The sequence below is a fragment of the Entelurus aequoreus genome, linkage group LG01 (assembly GCF_033978785.1).
Source record: "Entelurus aequoreus isolate RoL-2023_Sb linkage group LG01, RoL_Eaeq_v1.1, whole genome shotgun sequence".
Lineage (NCBI taxonomy): Eukaryota > Metazoa > Chordata > Actinopteri > Syngnathiformes > Syngnathidae > Entelurus > Entelurus aequoreus.
In genome coordinates this window covers 6,825,720-6,850,719 of record NC_084731.1, presented here as the reverse complement: position 1 = coordinate 6,850,719, position 25,000 = coordinate 6,825,720, and the positions used below count along the sequence as shown (strand labels likewise).

Sequence of the window (25,000 nt, the reverse complement as noted above, 5' to 3'; positions counted from 1 at the left end):
TGGGTACTGATTAATGCGAAGGGCTACCAGTTTGATACACACTTCAATAAATTGCCAGAAATAGCCAATTTGCTCAATTTACCTTTAACTCTGTTATTATTAATAATTAATGATATTTACACTTAATTGAACGGTTTAAAAGAGGAGAAAACACGAAAAAAAATGACAATTAAATTTAGAAACATAGTTTATCTTCAATTTCGACTCTATAAAATTCAAAATTCAACCGAAAAAAAGAAGAGAAAAACTAGCTAATTCGGATCTTTTTGAAAAAATTAAAAAAATAATTTATGGATCATCATTAGTAATTTTTCCTGATTAAGATTAATTTTAGAATTTTGATGACATGTTTTATATAGGTTAAAATCCAATCTGCACTTTGTTAGAATATATAAAAAATTGGACCAAGCTATATTTCTAACAAAGACAAATCATTATTTCTTCTAGATTTTCCAGAACAACATTTTTAAAAGAAATTAAAAAGACTTTGAAATAAGATTTTAATTTGATTCTACAGATTTTCTAGATTTGCCAGAATATATTTTTTAGAATTTTAATCACAATATGTTTGAAGAAATATTTCACAAATATTCTTCGTCAAAAAAACAGAAGCTAAAATGAAGAATTAAATCTAAATTTATTTATTATTCTTTACAATAAAACATTTTTTTTACTTGAACATTGATTTACAGTGTCAGGAAACAAGAGGAAGGAATTTAAAAGGTAAAAAAGGCATATGTGTTTAAAAATCGTAAAATCATTTTTAAGGTTGTATTTTTTCTCTAAAATGGTCTTTCTGAAAGTTATAAGAATGCATTTATTTAAACAAGTGAAGACCAAGTCTTTAAAATATTTTCTTGGATTTTCAAATTCTATTTGAGTTTTGTCTCTCTTAGAATTAAAAATGTCGAGCAAAGCGAGACCAGCTTGCTAGTAAATAAATACAAATTAAAAAATAGAGGCAGCTCACTGGTAAGTGCTGCTATTTGAGCTATTTTTAGAACAGGCCAGCGGGCTACTCATCTGGTCCTTACGGGCTACTTGGTGCCCGCGGGCACCACGTTGGTGACCGCTGCTCTATGTCCACTACTTGATGTCCATATCCTAACCCCCCCCCCCTCCACAACCCTGATTGTAAATAATGTAAATAATTAATTGTGATTATCTTGTGTGATGATTGTATTATGATGATAGTATATATGATAGTATATATCTGTATCATGAATCAATTTAAGTGGACCCCGACTTAAACAAGTTGAAAAACTTATTCGGGTGATACCATTTACTGGTCAATTGTACGGAATATGTACTTCACTGTGCAACCTACTAATAAAAGTCTCAATCAATCAATCAATCCAAACATGAGTTTGACGCCCTTGTTGTAAAGCATAGTCACTTCCTTCAAGCTGCTTAATGTCAATTAGAAGCCGAAGCACATTTGCAGCCTCTCACCACATTCCCATGCACACTGGAGTGCGTAGACGCTCATCAAAGCTCACAAACACACAGCGAGCGAGAGTCGACAAACATTCAATAAATCATCCTTGTCACAAAGTCCGATGCCGGCGAGGGCTTCATATCCCACTAAGACCAATATTGGCCCGGGAGGGAGAGATAAGCTGTTTGTTTCTGCTGTCAATGTGGTTTCACATCACTTCAAATTCAAATCAACAGCAGCACAGAGAGGATTCGGGAGAGTGTGGGAGAGTAAACAAGGATGGGGAGAAAGAAGAGCAAGGAAGAGGGAGGATGGAGAAGCTGAGCAGTGAGGGATGCTGGGCATGGAGATAAGATCACCTAGCTCCTGTGAACGCCATCCCCCCGTGTCCTACACTCGCTTCTTATCTCAGCCGCTGCAGACACCCCAAAGGGACCCCCCCTTTGGGAAGTAATATGGGGACGGGGGAGAGAGAGGATGAAAGAAGGGGAACTAGGGAGACTAGGAATCCTGACTGTTGGGGGGGGATAACAAGAGTGGAGATTCTGTGGTGAAATCCAGCGACTGTGCAAGTCTGACCTGCAGCTTTGCAGCCTCCGCTTTTCTCTCCACTCACTTTCCATCGCCAAGTTGCTCTGAGCTGGTTTTTCCTCAAATCCAGCATATGTGAAGTCCTGAAGTAAGTGTTTTTTTTTTTTTTGGAACATGGAATTGTACCGTCTGAACATCTCTGCAACACAAACCGTCAGTGATGGGAATGTTGCGCTCAGAAAGTAGAGTTTAAGTTACTGGTGACCTATAAAAAAAAAAAAAAAACCAAAAACAACTAATAAGTAGTGGGGTTACTCTTTAACAAATGTAATTAGTTACAAAAAAAAGTAATAATTGCAATACTTTGAAAACAAAAAGAGATTTGGACGCTTTGCTCTGTAACTTAATGCACACTGTACACGTGTGTTCTGGCCTTTTACCATAGGGCGCACCGGATTACAAGGCACACTAAAGGGGTCATTTTATACATATATATATATATATATATATATATATATATATATATATATATATATATATATATATATATATATATATATATATATATATATCTATATCTATATATATATATATATATATATATATATATATATATATATATATATATATATATATATAAATATGTATATTTTTATATATATATATATATATATATATATATATATATATATATATATATATATTAGGGATGTCCGATAATGGCTTTTTGCCGATATCCGATATTCCGATATTGTCCAACTCTTTAATTACCGATACCGATATCAACCGATACCGATATCAACCGATATATGCAGTCGTGGAATTAACACATTATTATGCCTAATTTGGACAACCAGGTATGGTGAAGATAAGGTCCTTTTTAAAGAAATTAGTAAAATAAGATAAATAAATTAAAAACATTTTCTTGAATAAAAAAGAAAGTACAACAATATAAAAACAGTTACATAGAAACTAGTACTGAATGAAAATGAGTAAAATTAACTGTTAAAGGTTAGTACTATTAGTGGAACAGCATCACGCACAATCATGTGTGCTTACGGACTGTATCCCTTGCAGACCGTATTGATATATATTGATATATAATGTAGGAACCAGAATATTAATAACAGAAAGAAACAACCCTTTTGTGTGAATGAGTGTAAATGGGGGAGGGAGGTTTTTTGGGTTGGTGCACTAATTTTAAGTGTATCTTGTGATTTTGATGTTGATTTAATTAAAAAAAAAAACAAACAAAAAAAAAACGATACATCGGCCGATAATATCGGACATCTCTAATATATATATATATATATATATATATATATATATATATATATATATATATATATATATATATATATATATTTATATATATATATATGTTAGGGTTGTACAGTATACCAGTACTAGTATAGTATAGCAGTACTAATGAATCTTAAACTGTACTATATTCTGTTTTAAAAGTACCAGTTCACCATGTTTTTTGTTTTTTTTACATGACGGCGTGTCATCGTCACGTCATGACATTGCTGGTTTTACGAGCAGAGGAGCATGTTCGCCAGCGCACACACACACACAGAGTACTTACAAGCAGACACAGTGTGTAGACATAGAGAGGGGGGGGGGTTACCCACATATGCGGTCCTCTCCAAGGTTTCTCATAGTCATTCACATTGACGTCCCACTGGGGTGAGTTTTCCTTGCCTCTGTACCGAGGATGTCGTTGTGGCTTGTACAGCCCTTTGAGACACTTGTGATTTAGGGCTATATAAATAAACATTGATTGATTGATTGATTGAAAAGGGAGAATGGACGCATTTTGGTGTAAAAAGTAAAGATAAAGGTGAAGTTAGAACACTGAAACACCCTCAGGAAGAGCTGCCTTAAGACATGGCTAGCTAGCTAGCGGCTAACATCCATCCACAGTGTTTTAGCTACTTGTAAATCACTAATCCGCGCTTCCATGGCGACAAAAAAAGTAAGTTTCTTACAAGTAGCATTATCACTGGAGGACGAGGAATAGCTAAACATGCTTCACTACACACCGTAGGAGGATACAATAGCTCACCGGCGTCACAATGTAAACAAATGCCATGGGTGGATCTACACATGACATCCACTGTAATGATACCAAGTACAGGAGCGTATCTAGTTGATAATACTATGATTACGTCGATATTTTTTGGCATCACAACATCTTTTTTCGTTTTTTTAAAACGTATGTTATGTTTATAAAGTCAGTAAATATGTCCCTGGACACATGAGGACTTTGAATATGACCAATGTATGATCCTGTAACTACTTGGTATCGGATCCATACCTAAATTTGCGGTATCATCCAAAACTAATGTAAAGTATCAAAGAAGAGAAGAATAAGTGATTATTACATTTGAACAGAAGTGTAGATAGAACATGTTAAAACAGAAAATAAGCAGATATTAACAGTAAATGAACAAGTAGATTAATAATCATTTTTTACAGCTTGTCCAAAATAATGATAGGTGTATAAATGACACAATATGTTACTGCATACGTCAGCAGACTAAATAGGAGTCTTTGTTTGTTTACTTACTACTAAAAGACAAGTTGTCTAGTATGTTCACTATTTTATTTAAGGACTAAATGACAATAATAAACATATGTTTCATGTACACTAAGTTTTATTGTTAAAATAAAGCCAATAATGCCATTTTTCTGTGGTCCCATTTATTTAGAAAAGTATCGAAAAGTATCAAAATACATTTTGGTACCGGTCCATCCATCCATCCATTTTCTACCGCTTGTCCCTTTTGGGGTCATTGTATGCATGTTTTAAAATAAACTGACACCATAACCGGTTGAAAAGTGCAAAGAAAATAGATTAGTATAGCGGCTGAATAACTGCTCTGTATTAAATATGAAATACATATTTGATAGAGAAGGAAAGAAGGACTGAAACACAAAGTTACCATGAGACTAAGAGTCCATTCAGCTGGCAGCTGGCAAATGATGGGTCCAGATGCAAAGGTGTGATATTAAAGTTTGTTTTATTTTTACTAGGGTAAACTGGGTATAACACATGGCACACTGACAAAGCTTAACCTATTGTTGCTATAACAATCTACAAGGTTAATGTAGGTTGCTTCTCTTTCTTCCCCTCCATTTTTCTGCATTCTTTCGTATCTCAAGCTATCATTACGTATATGTATTGTTGCATTTGAACAATTGTATTGTTGATAATAAAGGTAAAGTATTGGTATTGTTTATTATCAATAGCACTATTTCTATTGGTATTCATATTGCTCCATTTTTAGTGTAATAATGCTCATTGTCGTTTCTGTATTATTTTTTATTTTCGCTAACTGCTTATTTGCTATTACTTTTACCATCATATTTGTACATGTCGTATTTGCTGATGTTGCTCTGTTGTTGTTGTTGTTGTTGTTGTTGTTTAGTTTAGTTTAGTTTATTAAGGATCCCCATTAGTCTACACCGCAGTGGAGACTATTCTTCCTGGGGTCCAGGCAAAAAACATCACACAATCACAAAACAAAAGATTAAAATGCAGTACAACATGATCAAATAATAAAATGTTGTAATACAAAAATAGCAACAACAAAGAACCAAAAAAAAAATAATAACTTCGAGTTTACATAATATTGTTCATACCAAAGATAAAAAGAGCAATATAAAAATAGATATATATATATTTTTGCAAAAAATAAAATAAAACAAAGAACCAATGGCCTAAAATATATACATTAGTGTACCAAAGACAAACAGTAAGTGACGAAAAAAGTTCCATCCACCATTTTCTACTGCTTGTCCCATAATCAATAAAATAGTCAATAAAAACAGTTGTGTGTTTGCTGTTGTTGTTTTTTGTCTCTCTGTCTAATCCCCCTCTTGTCCCCACGATTCCCCCCTCTGTCTTCCTTTCTCTCTCTTTCTATCCCCTCCTGCTCCGGCCCGGCTGCACCAAATGATAATATAAATACATTTAATAAAGTCAAAATACAAATAAGGCAACAAGAGAAGTATCCTACACTTCTCTTTTGTACAGTAAATCTGAACAGCCGATATGGGCATCTACATCTGCTATATGATTTGCCCGAGAATATGGGCAGGACATTATTAAAAAAAAAAAAAAAAAAAAAAAAAAGGTTGTTTTATTCCAATTTATGTTCATTCTAATGACAGAACGCTGATGGAATCAGTTTTTACGAGGCACATTTCTCCGCTGCCATGATGATTGCTTTGTAAGTCACGTGACTCCTTCCCCCCTCAAATGAATATTTCACACTCTTGCTGGACACATGAATTAGTTTTTGCCAGCCCAAATGGCCCCGGCCACCCAAGGACGGGAAGCCGGGGGACAAGTTATTGCTGAGAATTCTCTAATTATCTCGCGGCCATTAATTCAGGGATTGTAAAAAGCCTGACATTAAAAAAAAATTTTTTTTTTAAAAGTTCCCTCCTCCCACTCGAATCCTTTTATTCCCGCCCACAGACGGGGGTGGCAAGTCCCAGTGATCATTTAAATATTTTAGAACATCTTGGTAAAAGCCTCAAAAGAGTCAATAGCATTAAAAAGCTTCATCCGCCTCATCCTTGCGCAACCCTGGATCGCTGCCTTGGGAAACTTTGGCACGCTACGGAAGTTTTGATGCTGTCCAATTTCAGGCCTTCAAAGGAATTCCAGTCTCACTTTTTCTTCTATTTGCTTCAATGAGCTGACCAAGGACAACGTCTACTCAGCCAACACGCAATCATTTCCCTCTAAGTCAGACCTGGGCATTCTGCGGCCCTTTGTGCGTCCCTGTCCGGCCCGCGTGAGGCCAATCATAAATTACAAAATAAATGTAAAAAAGTATCTATGTCGAGTGTGCAATACAACGGTGCTGCTTTTGTTTTGAAAAGCGTTATTTGTATTACTTCCGTGTGGACGTATGCGCGTGCGTGATTGTGAGTGAATGTGAACAGCTGCAATCACAAATGACAAAATAAAGTGGAAAAAACATCTATGTCGTGCGCGCAATACAACTGTGCTGCTTTTATTTTGAAAAGTGTTATTTATGGGCGTATGTCCGTGTGTAACCTGCGAGTGAAGGTGCACAGCGACAAGTGACGCACGGTTTACACCCGAGACGCTAAAAAGACAAAAGTTGATGACGAATGGCGTGTTTCCAACGAGACATGGACTGCCAAGCAACGTTCCCTCTAAGGTGCGCGCCTGCGCAATTGCGCACTGCTCAAGCGTCCTCTGCGCACAGCAAATATATGCCGCGCACCAAATCAAATCCCATCTGAATTCTAAACAAAATAAACACATTTATTCTGTGTAATTTTGCAATGCAACTTTGAGTGACAGTGACAACAAGCGGCCCTAACGGTGTTCGTCAACACCGTTCAATTGAACACCGTTCAATTATTGTAACGTCTATCGAGATGCTTCGAGACCAGGAATTATATCGATCACTTTATTGAGCAAAACTGTTTATATTCGGCCATAACCACACCAAAAACATGAGTAAAACACTTTTATCTCGGAAAACTAGTCATTTTCTGCCGTACAAACCAGGCCAAAACCAACTTGTCATCTGTCACCAACACGCATACCACTAAACCACTGGTGCGTTTATGGCCACACAAAAAGTCGGACAACTCAAACACCACACAAAGTTACACTATGACTCCTCAGTCATACGTGTGCTTATTTTACTGTTATTTATTATTCATGTTAATTTATTTATATTAATCATGGAATGCTGTTACTAGAGAAAGTTACAGGAATGCACACTTCATCCTATGCTTACATTTCATTGTGCAACATGAGGATGTTTAAGGGGAACTAAATGTGATCTCTGAAAGGGGTACAAATGATTTCCAAAGCAGTGCTTTTGGTATAAAGTTAAGTTAGGTTAAATGAAAGTATTAATATTAATTATTATTATTATTATTATTATTATTATTATTATCATTATTATTATTATTATTTATCTTACGGTATGCATCAAAAATAATATTGAGCAAAATTTAATTGAAATATTGTGGATGTGGCCCTCCAGCAGTGCTCGGGTTGCTCATGCGGCCCCCGGTAAAAATTAATTGCCCACCCCTTCTCTAAGTGATACAAAAGTGTCATAATGGCAGTGACATGCCATGACCTTCACACCATAGTTGCCCTTGGAGTTTTTTTTTTAAGTACCACCAAAGAAAACACTTTAGTACCAGACTAATGACCTACATTAAATTACAGGAATTATATCAATCACTTTATTGAGCAAAACTGTTTATATTCGGCCATAACCACACCAAAAACATGAGTAAAACACTTTTATCTCGAAAAACTAGTCATTTTCTGCCGTACAAACCAGGCCAAAACCAACTTGTCATCTGTCACCAACACGCATACCACTAAACCACTGGTGCGTTTATGGCCACACAAAAAGTCGGACAACTCAAACACCACACAAAGTTACGCTATGACTCCTCAGTCATACGTGTGCTTATTTTACTGTTATTTATTATTAATGTTAATTTATTTATATTAATCATGGAATGCTGTTACTAGAGAAAGTTACAGGAATGCACATTTCATCCTATGCTTACATTTCATTGTGCAACATGAGGATGTTTAAGGGGAACTAAATGTGATCTCTGAAAGGGGTACAAATGATTTCCAAAGCAGTGCTTTTGGTATAAAGTTAAGTTAGGTTAAATTAAAGTATTATTATTAATAATTATTATTATTATTATTATTATTTATCTTACGGTATACATCAAAAATAATATTGAGCAAAATTTTATTGAAATATTGTCGATGTGGCCCTCCAGCAGTGCTCGGGTAGCTCATGCGGCCCCCGGTACAAATTAATTGCCCACCCCTGCTCTAAGTGATACAAAAGTGTCATAATGGCAGTGACATGCCATGACCTTCACACCATAGTTGCCCTTGGAGTTTTTTTTTTAAGTACCACCAAAGAAAAGACTTTAGTACCAGACTAATGACCTACATTAAATTACAGTAGCATAGTAAGCTTAAATATTCATTAAAAACAAGGACATGGTTTAATCTAACAAGTATATTTAATAGTATTGGCCACTGTACCAAATTGAACAGTAACACTGAGTTTGAACATTTAATTCAGTGATTATTTGGTGTGAGAATCCCTGCTCTAATCGCTGTTAGTACAAGTTGCGCAGTAACAGGATGACAAGAACAGAGGGAATAATTAACGTCGATAAACATGTTATCAAATATATATTGGTCACATTTATTAACTTTAATAAAATAAAATAAAACATTTAGAGTCGTTCTTGGCTTCTACTGTATTCGTATGTGAAGTACATGTACTATCCTCCATTTGGTCTGAAAGTAAAGTTTAAAGAAGCACTATATATATATATATATATATATATATATATATATATATATTAGGGATGTCCGATAATGGCTTTTTGCCGATATCCGATATTCCGATATTGTCCAACTCTTTAATTACCGATACCGATATCAACCGATATATGCAGTCGTGGAATTAACACATTATTATGCCTAATTTGGACAACCAGGTATGGTGAAGATAAGGTACTTTAAAAAAAAATTTAATAAAATAAAATAAGATAAATAAATTAAAAACATTTTCTTGAATAAAAAAGAAAGTAAAACAATATAAAAACAGTTACATTGAAACTAGTAATTAATGAAAATTAGTAAAATTAACTGTTAAAGGTTAGTATTATTAGTGGAGCAGCAGCACGCACAATCATGTGTGCTTACGGACTGTATCCCTTGCAGACTGTATTGATATATATTGATATATAATGTAGGAACCAGAATATTAATAACAGAAAGAAACAACCCTTTTGTGTGAATGAGTGTGAATGAGTGTAAACCCCCCCCCCCCCCAAAAAAAACAAAACGATACTGATAATAAAAAACAGATACCGATAATTTCCGATATTACATTTTAACGCATTTATTAAATACGAGAAGATTGCCTTTACAGTAGGAGCGTCCCGTCCTGGAGTCGGTCACCACCACATCTCTAATATATATATATATATATATATATATATATATATATATATATATATATATACACTACCGTTCAAAAGTTTGGGGTCACATTGAAATGTCCTTATTTTTGAAGGAAAAGCACTGTACTTTTCAATGAAGATAACTTTAAACTAGTCTTAACTTGAAAGAAATACACTCTATACATTGCTAATGTGGTAAAGACTATTCTAGCTGCAAATGTCTGGTTTTTGGTGCAATATCTACATAGGTGTATAAAGGCCCATTTCCAGCAACTATCACTCCAGTGTTCTAATGGTACAATGTGTTTGCTCATTGGCTCAGAAGGCTAATTGATGATTAGAAGACCCTTGTGCAATCATGTTCACACATCTGAAAACAGTTTAGCTCGTTACAGAAGCTACAAAACTGACCTTCCTTTGAGCAGATTGAGTTTCTGGAGCATCACATTTGTGGGGTCAACTAAACGCTCAAAATGGCCAGAAAAAGAGCTCGACGGTCTATTCTTGTTCTTAGAAATGAAGGCTATTCCACAAAATTGTTTGGGTGACCCCAAACTTTGAACGGTAGTGTATATATATATATATATATATATATATATATATATATATATATATATATATATATATATATATATATATATATATATATATATATATATATATATACATATATATATTGTGGAAAGGAGGCAGATATGATTAAGAGTTATTTCTGTTTAGATAGCCATGTTAGAGTAGCGCCTAATACTTTTCCTCTGTGTATTCTACCAGTTTGTGCAGACAACACCCACTGGTTTCTTATCAGTGTTGAGGGGGGGAGATGGGGGCTTTCTTTGTGTGAAATTAGTTGCCTTTTCCGTTGGAATGCCGAACAACTTAGGAAGCCGGAATGAATGTATTGGTCTAGGTGGTTCTCCTGAAACTTTCAGTAAAATTTGATAATATTCCAAAACTGTCTTGACGGTCCTTCTTACTCAGCATATATGTCATCAAAAGAACTTGGGATGGACCAGTAACTTAGATTCCCTGGGAGGAAGAACTGGTTAGACGCAACAATATATATATATATATATATATATATATATATATATATATATATATATATATATATATATATATATATATATATATATATATATATATATATATATATATATATATATATATATATATATGTGAACCAAAAAGCAGTGAAGTTGTCACGTTGTGTAAATGTTAAATAAAAAGAAAATACAACAAATCCTTTTCAACTTATATTCAATTGAATAGACTGCAAAGACAAGATATTTCATGTTCGAACTGGAAAAAATTGTTATTTTTTGCAGATATTAGCTCATTTGGAATTTGATGCCTGCGACATGTTTAAAAAGAAGCTGGCACAAGTGGCAAAAAAGAGTGAGGAAGTTGAGGAATGCTCATCAAAAGACTTATTTGGAACATCCCACAGGTGAACAGGCTAATTGGGAACAGGTGGGTGCCATGATTGGGTATAAAAGCAGCTTCCATGGAATGCTCAGTCATTCACAAACAAGGACGGGGCGAGAGTCACCACTTTGTCAACAAATGCCTGAGCAAATTGTTTAAGAACAACATTTCTCAAGCAGCTATTGCAAGGAATTTAGGGATTGCACCATCTACGCTCCGTAATATCATCAAAAAGTTCAGACAATCGGGAGAAATCACTGCACGTAAGCCATGATATTACACACCTTGGATCCCTCAGGCTGTACTGCATCAACAAGAGACATCAGTGTGTAAAGGATATCACCACATGGGCTCAGGAACACTTCAGAAACCCACTGTCAGTAACTACAGTTGGTCGCTACATCCGCAAGTGCAAGTTAAAGCTCTACTATGCAAAGCCACAGCTATTTATCAACAACACCCATAATTGCTTGGGCCCGAACTCATCTAAGATGGACTGATGCAAAGTGGAAAAGTGTTCTGTGGTCTGACGAATCCACATTTCAACTTGTTTTTGGAAACTGTGGACGTCGTGTCCTCCGGACCAAAAGAACCATCCGGATTGTTCTAGGTGCAAAGTGTAAAAGGCAGCATGTGTGATGGTATGGGGGTGTATTAGTGGTAGGGATGGCCGATAATATCGGCCTGCCGATATTATCGGCCGATAAATGCGTTAAAATGTAATATCGGAAATTATCGGTATCGTTTTTGTAATTATCTGTATCGTTTTTTTTTTTGTTTTTTTTTTAAATCAACATAAAAAACACAAGATACACTTACAATTAGTGCACCAACCCAAAAAACCTCCCTCCCCCCATTTCTTTCTGTTATCAATATTCTGGTTCCTACATTATATATCAATATATATCAATACAGTCTGCAAGGGATACAGTCCGTAAGCACACATGATTGGAATACTCATAGCCCTAATTGCTATAGTAATAATAATTGGCATAATAATATTTTTTTTTCTTCAGTTTTTTTATATATTTATTTAATTTTTTAATATAATATGCATTTAATATATATTCTTCTTATTATTATTAATATTATTATTTTTCTTCTTCTTCTTATTATTATTAGAAATAATAATAATTATATATTATAACATAATATATTATTATTATTATTATTATTATTAATAATAATAATTGTTATTATTTTATACGATTATTATTATTAATAATAATACAAATTAATAATAATTAGGGATGTCCGATAATATCGGCCTGCCGATAAATGCGTTAAAATGTAATATCGGAAAATATCGGTATCGGTTTTTTTATTATCTGTATCGGGTTTTTTTGGGGGGTTTTTTATTATTATTTTTTTTTATTAAATCAACATAAAAAACACAAGATACACTTACAATTAGTGCACCAACCCAAAAAACCTCCCTCCCCCCATGTCTTTCTGTTATCAATATTCTGGTTCCTACATTATATATCAATATATATCAATACAGTCTGCAAGGGATACAGTCCGTAAGCACACATGATTGTGCGTGCTGCTGCTCCACTAATAGTACTAACCTTTAACAGTTAATTTTACTCATTTTCATTAATTACTAGTTTCTATGTAACTGTTTTTATATTGTTTTACTTTATTTTTTATTCAAGAAAATGTTTTTAATTTAGTTATCTTATTTTATTATTATTTTTAAAAAGTACCTTATATTCACCATATATGGTTGTCCAAATTAGGCATAATAATGTGTTAATTCCACGACTGCATATATCGGTTGATATCGGTATCGGTTGATATCGGTATCGGTAATTAAAGAGTTGGACAATATCGGAATATCGGATATCGGCAAAAAGCCATTATCGGACATCCCTAATTAGTGGCAAAGGCATGGGTAACTTACACATCTGTGAAGGCACCATTAATGCTGAAAGGTACATACAGATTTTGGAGCAACATATGTTGCCATCTGAGCAACGTTATCATGGACGCCCCTGCTTATTTCAGCAAGACAATGCCAAGCCACGTTTTACTAGACTGGCCTGCCTGTAGTCCAGACATTGAAAATGTGTGGAGGCTAAAATATGAGAAGGGAGACTGTTGAACGACTTAAGCTGTACATCAAGCAAGAATGGGAACTAATTCCACTTCAAAAATGTGTCTCCTCAGTTCCCAAACCTTTATTGAGTGTTTTTAAAAGGAAAGGCCATGTAACACACTGGTAAAAAGGCCTTTTTTGCAATGTGTTAAATTCTAAGTTCATGATTATTTGCCCCCCAAAAAAATGAAGTTTCTGAGTGTGAACATGAAATATCTTGTCTTTGATGTAGTTGAATATCCTGCCCTGAGTCTGGTACCAATTGAAAAGCAAGACCAGATCTTCCTACTCCGGCCTCTGTGAGGAATAGTAAGCGAGCAGCAATTTCTCAAATCCCCTTCACCTATGCTGACCCCTCAGATCATTACTCACAATAGCCAGCACAGATGGAGGCTATTCCAGGGGACAAGAACACTTCTACTTTCTCCCCGTATCATCCTAAAATCTTAAATTGTCGGCTGTAAAGACAGATTTAATAAAAAAAAAAAAAAAACCTCACTTTAAAGCCCACAATATGAAGTTGGTGGAGAGCGCTCGGATGTGGGTGGACAGGGAGCCCGAATAAAGAAAACTTCAATTACTGTTCCGAGCTCTCCGCTTCTTCTTTTTCCTGGTGTAAAACTTGGCTTTGAATTCAGAATTATTAAGGAACGGCGGTCCTGGTCATGATTCGGTTCCAGCGGCGGCAGGCAGAACTAAGGGGCAGCGTTATGAAAGAGGAGGCGGATACGTTTATAATGGAGTGTAATGGCGCTCGCCGCTCTCCTGCAGGTCGCCTATGCAGACGGCTGCCGGAAGAATTTGTAAGCGAGAAGGACAAAGCAGGTGAGCCAGCCGGGGAGAACGAGACAAAAGGTTCAAATCCAGGTGATGGATGGAACTCAAAGAGACCGGGATTCAATTTCCACTTCCACAAATGATCTGAAACTATAATAACACTAGTTCGGGGGTCGGCAACCCACGGCTCTAGAGCCGCATGCGGCTCTTTAGCGCCGCCCTAGTGGCTCTCTGGAGATTTTTCAAAAATGTATGAAGAATGGAAAAAGATGAGGGGAAAAAAATCTATTTTTTTGTTTTAGTATGGTTTCTGTAGGAGGACAAACATGACACAAACCGCCCTAACTGTTATAAATCACACTGTTTATATTAAACATGCTTCACTGATTCGAGTATTTGGCGAGCGCCGTTTTGTCCTACTAATTTTGGCGGTCCTTGAACTCACCGTATAGTTTGTTTACATGTATAACTTTCTCCGACTTTCTAGGACGTGTTTTATGCCACTTCTTTTTCTGTCTCATTTTGTCCACCACACTTTTAACGTTGTGCGTCAATGCACAAAGGTGAGTTTTGTTGATGTTATTGACTTGTGTGGAGTGCTAATCAGACATATTTGGTCACTGCATGACTGCAAGCTAATCGATGCTAACATGCTATTTAGGCTAGCGATATGTACATATTGCATCATTATGCCTCATTTGTAGGTATATTTGAGGTCATTTAGTTTCCTTTAAGTCCTCTTAATCAAATGTATATCTCATGACACACTATCTGTATGTAATATGGCTTTTAATTTTTTGCGGCTCCAGACAGATTTGTTTTTGTATTTTTGGTCCAATATGGCTCTTTCAACATTTTGGGTTGCCGACCCCTGCACTAGTTGTTACTAAATAGTTCTAACGGAGGACGGCTTGGATGAATGTACTTTTACCATCATCCAGCCATCCATCCATCCATCTTCTTCCGCTTATCCGAGGTCGGGTCGCGGGGGCAGCAGCCTAAGCAGGGAAGCCCAGACTTCCCTCTCTCCAGCCACTTCGTCCAGCTCTTCCCGGGGGATCCAGAGTCTTCCCTCAATAACCTCAAAATGTATTTTGATAATTTTTTAAATAAAGGGGACCACAGAAAAATTGCATTATTGGCTTTATTTTAACAAAAAATATTTTGGTACATGAAACATATGTTTATTATTGTAATTTAGTCCTTAAATAAAATAGTGAACATACTAGACAACTTGTCTTTTAGTAGTAAGTAAACAAACAAAGACTCCTAATTAATCTGCTGACTTATGCAGTAACATATTGTGTCATTTATACACCTATTATTTTGTACACATTATGAAGGACAAGCGGTAGAAAATGAATTATTAATCTACTTGTTCATTTACTGTTAATATCTGCTTATTTTCTGTTTCAACATGTTCTATCTACACTTCTGTTCAAATGTAATAATCACTTATTCTTCTCTTCTTTGATACTTGACATTAGTTTTGGGTGATACCACACATTTGGGTATCGATCCGATACCAAGTAGTAACAGGATCATGCATTGGTCATATTCAAAGTCCTCATGTGTCCAGGGACATATTTACTGACTTTATAAACATAATATACATTTACAAAAAAGGATGACAAAAAATATCAATGCAATCATAGTAGTATCGACTACAGAAGCTCCTGTACTTGGTATCATTACAGTGGATGTCAGGTGTAAATCCACCCATGGCATTTGTTTACATTGTGACGCCGGTGAGCTATTGTATCCCCCTATTCTGTGTAGTGAAGCATGTTTAGCTATTCCTCGTCCTCCAGTGATAATGGTACTTGTAAGAAACTTACTTTATTTGTCGCCATGGAGGCCAGGATTTTTAAAAAAAAAGGGTTGGGGAGGACCGGTACTTTTTAGAGGCGGTATAGTACCGAATATGATTCATTGGTATCACGGTACTATACTAGTACCGGTATACACTACAACCCTAGTTGTGACATACGAGCTCATGAATAAAATAAAATAGAATTCCTATAAAGGATTTTGGTCAATTGTCACTCAATGCAAAGCTCCTTCTTTCCCCCTAACACACATCCCCCCTCCTATTTGGTCCGATGCTTTTAAACTTCGGGATTTCTCCTCGTAAATATCACCAAGAAATAGCTATTTAATTAGCTTAAAGGTAGCTAGCAGCAGATTAATGGGAAGTAATAGTTTGTCCAAGGAGCCCATGTCCCATTCAGTGCCTTTAAGTCGCCCTAATCCCTCAGGAAAGTGGCCCATTTCTCCTGCCAATGTGGGACTTTAGTACGGAATGTGTGCTTATGTGGGAATGTGGCAGAAGCTGAGAGCGCCAGCAATAAGAGGTACACTTGCAAATAACATCAAATATATTCCTCTTTGCGTTTTACTATCGTGCTACTGGTCTACTTTGGTACAAGTAGTCTCATTTTACTATAGTGAAGCTCATTTTACTATAGTGAAGCTCATTTTACTATAGTGAAGCTCATTTTACTATAGTGAAGCTCATTTTACTATAGTGCTACTGGTCTACTTTGGTACAAGTAGTCTCTTAGAATCTCATTTTACTATAGTGAAGCTCATTTTACTATACTGAAGGTCATTTTACTATCGTGCTACTGGTCTACTTTGGTACAAGTAGTCTCTTAGAATCTCATTTTACTATAGTGAAGTTCATTTTACTATACTGAAGCTCATTTTACTATAGTGAAGCTCATTTTACTATAGTGAAGCTCATTTTACTATAGTGCTACTGGTCTACTTTGGTACAAGTAGTCTCTTAGAATCTCATTTTACTATAGTGAAGGTCATTTTACTATAGTGAAGGTCATTTTACTATAGTGCTACTGGTCTTCTTTGGTAGAAGTAGTCTCTTAGAATCTCATTTTACTATAGTGCTACTGGTCTTCTTTGGTACAAGTAGTCTCTTAGAATCTCATTTTACTATAGTGAAGCTCATTTTACTATAGTGAAGCTCATTTTACTATAGTGAAGCTCATTTCACTATAGTACTACTGGTCTTCTTTGGTAGAAGTAGTCTCTTAGAATCTCATTTTACTATAGTGAAGGTCATTTTACTATAGTGAAGGTCATTTTACTATAGTGCTACTGGTCTACTTTGGTACAAGTAGTCTCTTAGAATCTCATTTTACTATAGTGAAGGTCATTTTACTATAGTGAAGGTCATTTTACTATAGTGCTACTGGTCTTCTTTGGTAGAAGTAGTCTCTTAGAATCTCATTTTACTATAGTGCTACTGGTCTTCTTTGGTACAAGTAGTCTCTTAGAATCTCATTTTACTATAGTGAAGCTCATTTTACTATAGTGAAGCTCATTTTACTATAGTGAAGGTCATTTTACTATAGTGCTACTGGTCTTCTTTGGTACAAGTAGTCTCTTAGAATCTCATTTTACTATAGTGAAGGTCATTTTACTATAGTGAAGGTCATTTTACTATAGTGCTACTGGTCTTCTTTGGTAGAAGTAGTCTCTTAGAATCTCATTTTACTATAGTGCTACTGGTCTTCTTTGGTACAAGTAGTCTCTTAGAATCTCATTTTACTATAGTGAAGCTCATTTTACTATAGTGAAGCTCATTTTACTATAGTGAAGCTCATTTCACTATAGTACTACTGGTCTTCTTTGGTAGAAGTAGTCTCTTAGAATCTCATTTTACTATAGTGAAGGTCATTTTACTATAGTGAAGGTCATTTTACTATAGTGCTACTGGTCTACTTTGGTACAAGTAGTCTCTTAGAATCTCATTTTACTATAGTGAAGGTCATTTTACTATAGTGAAGGTCATTTTACTATAGTGCTACTGGTCTTCTTTGGTAGAAGTAGTCTCTTAGAATCTCATTTTACTATAGTGCTACTGGTCTTCTTTGGTACAAGTAGTCTCTTAGAATCTCATTTTACTATAGTGAAGCTCATTTTACTATAGTGAAGCTCATTTTACTATAGTGAAGGTCATTTTACTATAGTGCTACTGGTCTTCTTTGGTACAAGTAGTCTCTTAGAATCTCATTTTACTATAGTGAAGCTCATTTTACTATAGTGAAGCTCATTTTACTATAGTGAAGCTCATTTCACTATAGTACTACTGGTCTTCTTTGGTAGAAGTAGTCTCTTAGAATCTCATTTTACTATAGTGAAGGTCATTTTACTATAGTGAAGGTCATTTTACTATCGTGCTACTGGTCTACTTTGGTACAAATAGTCTCTTAGAATCTCATTTTACTATAGTGAAGGTCATTTTACTATAGTGAAGGTCATTTTACTATCGTGCTACTGGTCTACTTTGGTACAAGTAGTCTCTTAGAATCTCATTTTACTATAGTGAAGTTCATTTTACTATACTGAAGCTCATTTTACTATAGTGAAGCTCATTTTACTATAGTGCTACTGGTCTTCTTTGGTACAAGTAGTCTCTTAGAATCTCATTTTACTATAGTGAAGCTCATTTTACTATAGTGAAGCTCATTTTACTATAGTGAAGCTCATTTTACTATAGTGAAGCTCATTTCACTATAGTACTACTGGTCTTCTTTGGTACAAGTAGTCTCTTAGAATCTCATTTTACTATAGTGAAGCTCATTTTACTATAGTGAAGGTCATCTTACTATAGTGCTACTGGTCTACTTTGGTACAAGTAGTCTCTTGGAAGCTCCTTTTACTATGGTGAAGCTCATTTTACTATAGTGAAGCTCATTTTACTATAGTGCTACTGGTCTACTTTGGTACAAATACTCTCTTGGAAGCTCATTTTATTATAGTGCTACTGGTCTACTTTGGTAAAAGTAGTCTCTTAGAAGCTCATTTTACTATAGTACTACTGGTCTACTTTGGTGCAAGTAGTCTCTAGGAAGCACATTTTATTATAGTGAAGCTCAGTTTACTATAGTACTACTGGTCTACTTTGGTACAAGTAGTCTTATAGAAACTCATTTTACTATAGTAAAGTTCATTTTACTATGGTGCTACTGGTCTACTTTGGTGCAAGTAGTCTTTTAGAAGCTCGTTTTACTACATTGAAGCTCATTTTACTATAGTGCTACTGGTCTACTTTGGTACAAGTAGTCTTTTAGAAGCTCATTTTACTATAGTGAAGCTCATTTTATTATAGTACTACTGGTCTACTTTGGTACAAGTAGTCTCTTGGAAGCTAATTTTACTATAGTGAAGCTCATTTTACCATAGTGCTACTGGTCTACTTTGGTACAAGTAGTCTTTTAGAAGCTCATTTTACTATAGTGAAGCTCATTTTATTATAGTACTACTGGTCTACTTTGGTACAAGTAGTCTCTTGGAAGCTCATTTTACTATAGTGAAGCTCATTTTACTACAGTGCTACTGGTCTACTTTGGTACAAGTAGTCTCTTGGAAGCTCATTTTATTATAGTACTACTGGTCTACATTGGTAAAAGTAGTCTCTTAGAAGCTCATTTTACTATAGTACTGCTGGTGTACTTTGGTGCAAGTAGTCTTATAGAAACTCATTTTACTATAGTGAAGCTCATTTTACTATAGTGAAGCTCATTTTACTATGGTGCTACTGGTCTACTTTGGTAAAAGTAGTCTTTTAGAAGCTCGTTTTACTATAGTGAAGCTCATTTTACTATAGTGCTACTGGTCTACTTTGGTAAAAGTAGTCTTTTAGAAGCTCGTTTTACTATAGTGAAGCTCATTTTACTATAGTGCTACTGGTCTACTTTGGTGCAAGTAGTCTTTTAGAAGATCGTTTTACTATAGTGAAGCTCATTTTACTATGGTGCTACTGGTCTACTCTGGTACAAGTAGTCTCTTAGAATCAAATTTTTTAGAATCTCATTTTACTATAGTGAAGCTCATTTTACTATAGTGCTACTGGTCTACTTTGGTACAAGTAGTCTTTTAGAAGCTCGTTTTACTATAGTGAAGCTCATTTTACTATAGTGCTACTGGTCTACTTTGGTACAAGTAGTCTTTTAGAAGCTCATTTTACTATAGCGAAGCTAATTTTATTATAGTACTACTGGTCTACTTTGGTACAAGTAGTCTCTTGGAAGCTCATTTTACTATAGTGAAGCTCATTTTACTACAGTGCTACTGGTCTACTTTGGTAAAAGTAGTCTTTTAGAAGCTCGTTTTACTATAGTGAAGCTCATTTTACTATAGTGCTACTGGTCTACTTTGGTGCAAGTAGTCTTTTAGAAGCTCGTTTTACTATAGTGAAGCTCATTTTACTATGGTGCTACTGGTCTACTCTGGTACAAGTAGTCTCTTAGAATCAAATTTTTTAGAATTTCATTTTACTATAGTGAAGCTCATTTTATTATAGTGCTACTGGTCTACTTTGGTGCAAGTAGTCTTTTAGAAGCTCGTTTTACTATAGTGAAGCTCATTTTACTATAGTGCTACTGGTCTACTTTGGTACAAGTAGTCTTTTAGAAGCTAATTTTACTATAGTGAAGCTCATTTTATTATAGTACTACTGGTCTACTTTGGTACAAGTAGTCTCTTGGAAGCTCATTTTACTATAGTGAAGCTCATTTTACTACAGTGCTACTGGTCTACTTTGGTACAAGTAGTCTTTTAGAAGCTCGTTTTACTATAGTGAAGCTCATTTTACTATAGTGCTACTGGTCTACTTTGGTGCAAGTAGTCTTTTAGAAGCTCGTTTTACTATAGTGAAACTCATTTTACTATAGTACTACTGGTCTACTTTGGTACAAGTAGTCTCTTGGAAGCTCATTTTACTATAGTGAAGCTCATTTTACTATAGTACTACTGGTCTACTTTGGTACAAATACTCTCTTGGAAGCTCATTTTACTATAGTGAAGCTCATTTTACTATAGTGCTACTGGTCTACTTTGGTACACACACTCTCTTGGAAGCTCATTTTATTATAGTGCTACTGGTCTACTTTGGTAAAAGTAGTCTCTTAGAAGCTCATTTTACTATAGTACTACTGGTCTACTTTGGTGCAAGTAGTCTCTTGGAAGCACATTTTATTATAGTGAAGCTCAGTTTACTATAGTACTACTGGTCTACTTTGGTACAATTAGTCTTATAGAAACTCATTTTACTATAGTGAAGCTCATTTTACTATAGTGAAGCTCATTTTATTATAGTACTACTGGTCTACTTTGGTACAAGTAGTCTCTTGGAAGCTCATTTTACTATAGTGAAGCTCATTTTACTACAGTGCTACTGGTCTACTTTGGTAAAAGTAGTCTTTTAGAAGCTCGTTTTACTATAGTGAAGCTCATTTTACTATAGTGCTACTGGTCTACTTTGGTGCAAGTAGTCTTTTAGAAGCTCGTTTTACTATAGTGAAGCTCATTTTACTATGGTGCTACTGTTCTACTCTGGTACAAGTAGTCTCTTAGAATCAAATTTTTTAGAATCTCATTTTACTATAGTGAAGCTCATTTTATTATAGTGCTACTGGTCTACTTTGGTGCAAGTAGTCTTTTAGAAGCTCGTTTTACTATAGTGAAGCTCATTTTACTATAGTGCTACTGGTCTACTTTGGTACAAGTAGTCTTTTAGAAGCTCATTTTACTATAGTGAAGCTCATTTTATTATAGTACTACTGGTCTACTTTGGTACAAGTAGTCTCTTGGAAGCTCATTTTACTATAGTGAAGCTCATTTTACTACAGTGCTACTGGTCTACTTTGGTAAAAGTAGTCTTTTAGAAGCTCGTTTTACTATAGTGAAGCTCATTTTACTATAGTGCTACTGGTCTACTTTGGTGCAAGTAGTCTTTTAGAAGCTCGTTTTACTATAGTGAAGCTCATTTTACTATAGTACTACTGGTCTACTTTGGTACAAGTAGTCTCTTGGAAGCTCATTTTACTATAGTGAAGCTCATTTTACTATAGTACATCTGGTCTACTTTGGTACAAATACTCTCTTGGAAGCTCATTTTACTATAGTGAAGCTCATTTTACTATAGTACTACTGGTCTACTTTGGTACAAACACTCTCTTGGAAGCTCATTTTATTATAGTGCTACTGGTCTACTTTGGTAAAAGTAGTCTCTTAGAAGCTCATTTTACTATAGTACTACTGGTCTACTTTGGTGCAAGTAGTCTCTTGGAAGCACATTTTATTATAGTGAAGCTCAGTTTACTATAGTACTACTGGTCTACTTTGGTACAATTAGTCTTATAGAAACTCATTTTACTATAGTGAAGCTCATTTGACTATAGTGAAGCTCATTTTACTATGGTGCTACTGGTCTACTCTGGTACAAGTAGTCTCTTAGTATTTAATTTTTTAGAATCTCATTTTATTATAGTGAAGCTCATTTTACTATAGTGCTACTGGTCTACTTTGGTGCAAGTAGTCTTTTAGAAGCTCGTTTTACTATAGTGAAGCTCATTTTACTACAGTGCTACTGATCTACTTTGGTGCAAGTAGTCTTTTAGAAGCTCGTTTTACTATAGTGAAGCTCATTTTACTATAGTGCTACTGATCTACTTTGGTACAAGTAGTCTTTTAGAAGCTCATTTTACTATAGTGAAGCTCATTTTATTATAGTACTACTGGTCTACTTTGGTACAAGTAGTCTTTTAGAAGCTCATTTTACTATAGTGAAGCTCATTTTGTTATAGTACTACTGGTCTACTTTGGTAAAAGTAGTCTATTGGAAGCTCATTTTATTATAGTGAAGCTCATTTTACTACAGTGCTACTGGTCTACTTTGGTACAAGTAGTCTCTTGGAAGCTCATTTTACTATAGTACTACTGGTGTACTTTGGTGCAAGTAGTCTCTTGGAAGCACATTTTATTATAGTGAAGCTCAGTTTACTATAGTACTACTGGTCTACTTTGGTACAAGTAGTCTTATAGAAACTCATTTTACTATAGTGAAGCTCATTTGACTATAGTGAAGCTCATTTTACTATGCTGCTACTGGTCTACTCTGGTACAAGTAGTCTCTTAGTATCTAATTTTTTAGAATCTCATTTTATTATAGTGAAGCTCATTTTACTATAGTGCTATTGGTCTACTTTGGTGCAAGTAGTCTTTTAGAAGCTCGTTTTACTATAGTGAAGCTCATTTTACTATAGCGCTACTGGTCTACTTTGGTACAAGTAGTCTTTTAGAAGCTCATTTTACTATAGTGAAGCTCATTTTACTATAGTGAAGCTCTTTTTACTATAGTACTACTGGTCTACTTTGGTACAAGTAGTCTCTTGGAAGCTCATTTTATTATAGTACTACTGGTCTACTTTGGTACAAGTAGTCTCTTGGAAGCTCATTTTACTATAGTCAAGCTCATTTTACTACAGTGCTACTGGTCTACTTTGGTACAAGTAGTCTCCTGGAAGCTCATTTTACTATAGTGAAGTTCATTTTACTATAGTGCTACTGGTCTACTTTGGTACAAGTAGTCTTTTAGAAGCTCAATTTACTATAGTGAAGCTCATTTTACTATAGTACTACTGGTCTACTTTGGTACAAGTAGTCTTTTAAAAGCTAATTTTACTATAGTGAAGCTCATTTTACTATAGTACTACTGGTCTACTTTGGTACAAGTAGTCTCTTGGAAGCTCATTTTACTATAGTGAAGCTCATTTTACTATAGTACTACTGGTCTACTTTGGTACAAGTAGTCTTTCAGAAGCTCATTTTACTATAGTGAAGCTCATTTTACTATAGTACTACTGGTCTACTTTGGTGCAAGTAGTCTCTTGGAAGCACATTTTATTATAGTGAAGCTCAGTTTACTATAGTACTACTGGTCTACTTTGGTACAAATAGTCTCTTAGAAGCTCATTTTACTATAGTGAAGCTCATTTTATTATAGTACTACTGGTCTACTTTGGTACAAGTAGTCTCTTGGAAGCACATTTTATTATAGTGAAGCTCAGTTTACTATAGTACTACTGGTCTACTTTGGTACAAATAGTCTCTTAGAAGCTCATTTTACTATAGTGAAGCTCATTTTATTATAGTACTACTGGTCTACTTTGGTACAAGTAGCCTCTTGGAAGCACATTTTATTTTAGTGAAGCTCAGTTTACTATAGTACTACTGGTCTACTTTGGTACAAATAGTCTCTTAGAAGCTCATTTTACTATAGTGAAGCTCATTTTATTATAGTACTACTGGTCTACTTTGGTACAGGTAGTCTCTTGGAAGCTCATTTTACTATCGTGCTACTGGTCTACTTTGGTACAAGTAGTCTCTTAGAAGCTCATTTTAGAGTCTGTGTTGCAACAAACTGTTAACTTTTGCCACTATTGATTAGTATAAAGCAACATGTCCATCCATCCATCTACCTGTTCAGGTCAAGGTAGGGGGTGGAGCCTATTCCAGCTGACTTGGACTGGTCTTCAGAATTTAACCAACTTAACTTAAATAATTCAAAAGAAGGAACATCAATCCTCAACAAAACTTCTGGAGCTTCTGTTTCTTCCCGCTGTTAACTATCTGTCTAGCTGCACACGCTGTAAACAAATAGCGAGGGCAGACATGTCAATGTCAGCTTGACGCGGCATTTGGGGAACTTTTAAATAAGCAAAAAACTGATTGAACATCAATCCTCAACAAAACTACTGGAGCTTCTGTTTCTTCGCGCTGTTAACTATCTGTCTAGCTGCACACGCTGTAAAATAAATAGCGAGGGCAGACATGTCAATGTCAGCTTGACGTGGCGTTTGGGGGAACTTTTAAATAAGCAAAAAAAAACTGATTGAACA

The 25,000-nt window shown here is 35.2% G+C and overlaps 1 protein-coding gene across 1 annotated transcript in view; it reads right to left on the bottom strand.

Moving 5' to 3' along the window:
- LOC133647706 (RNA-binding protein 47-like) overlaps window positions 1-25,000 on the bottom strand; it is a 104,314-nt gene that overhangs the window by 5,024 nt on the left and 74,290 nt on the right. The gene's annotated exons all lie outside the window — the stretch shown is intronic.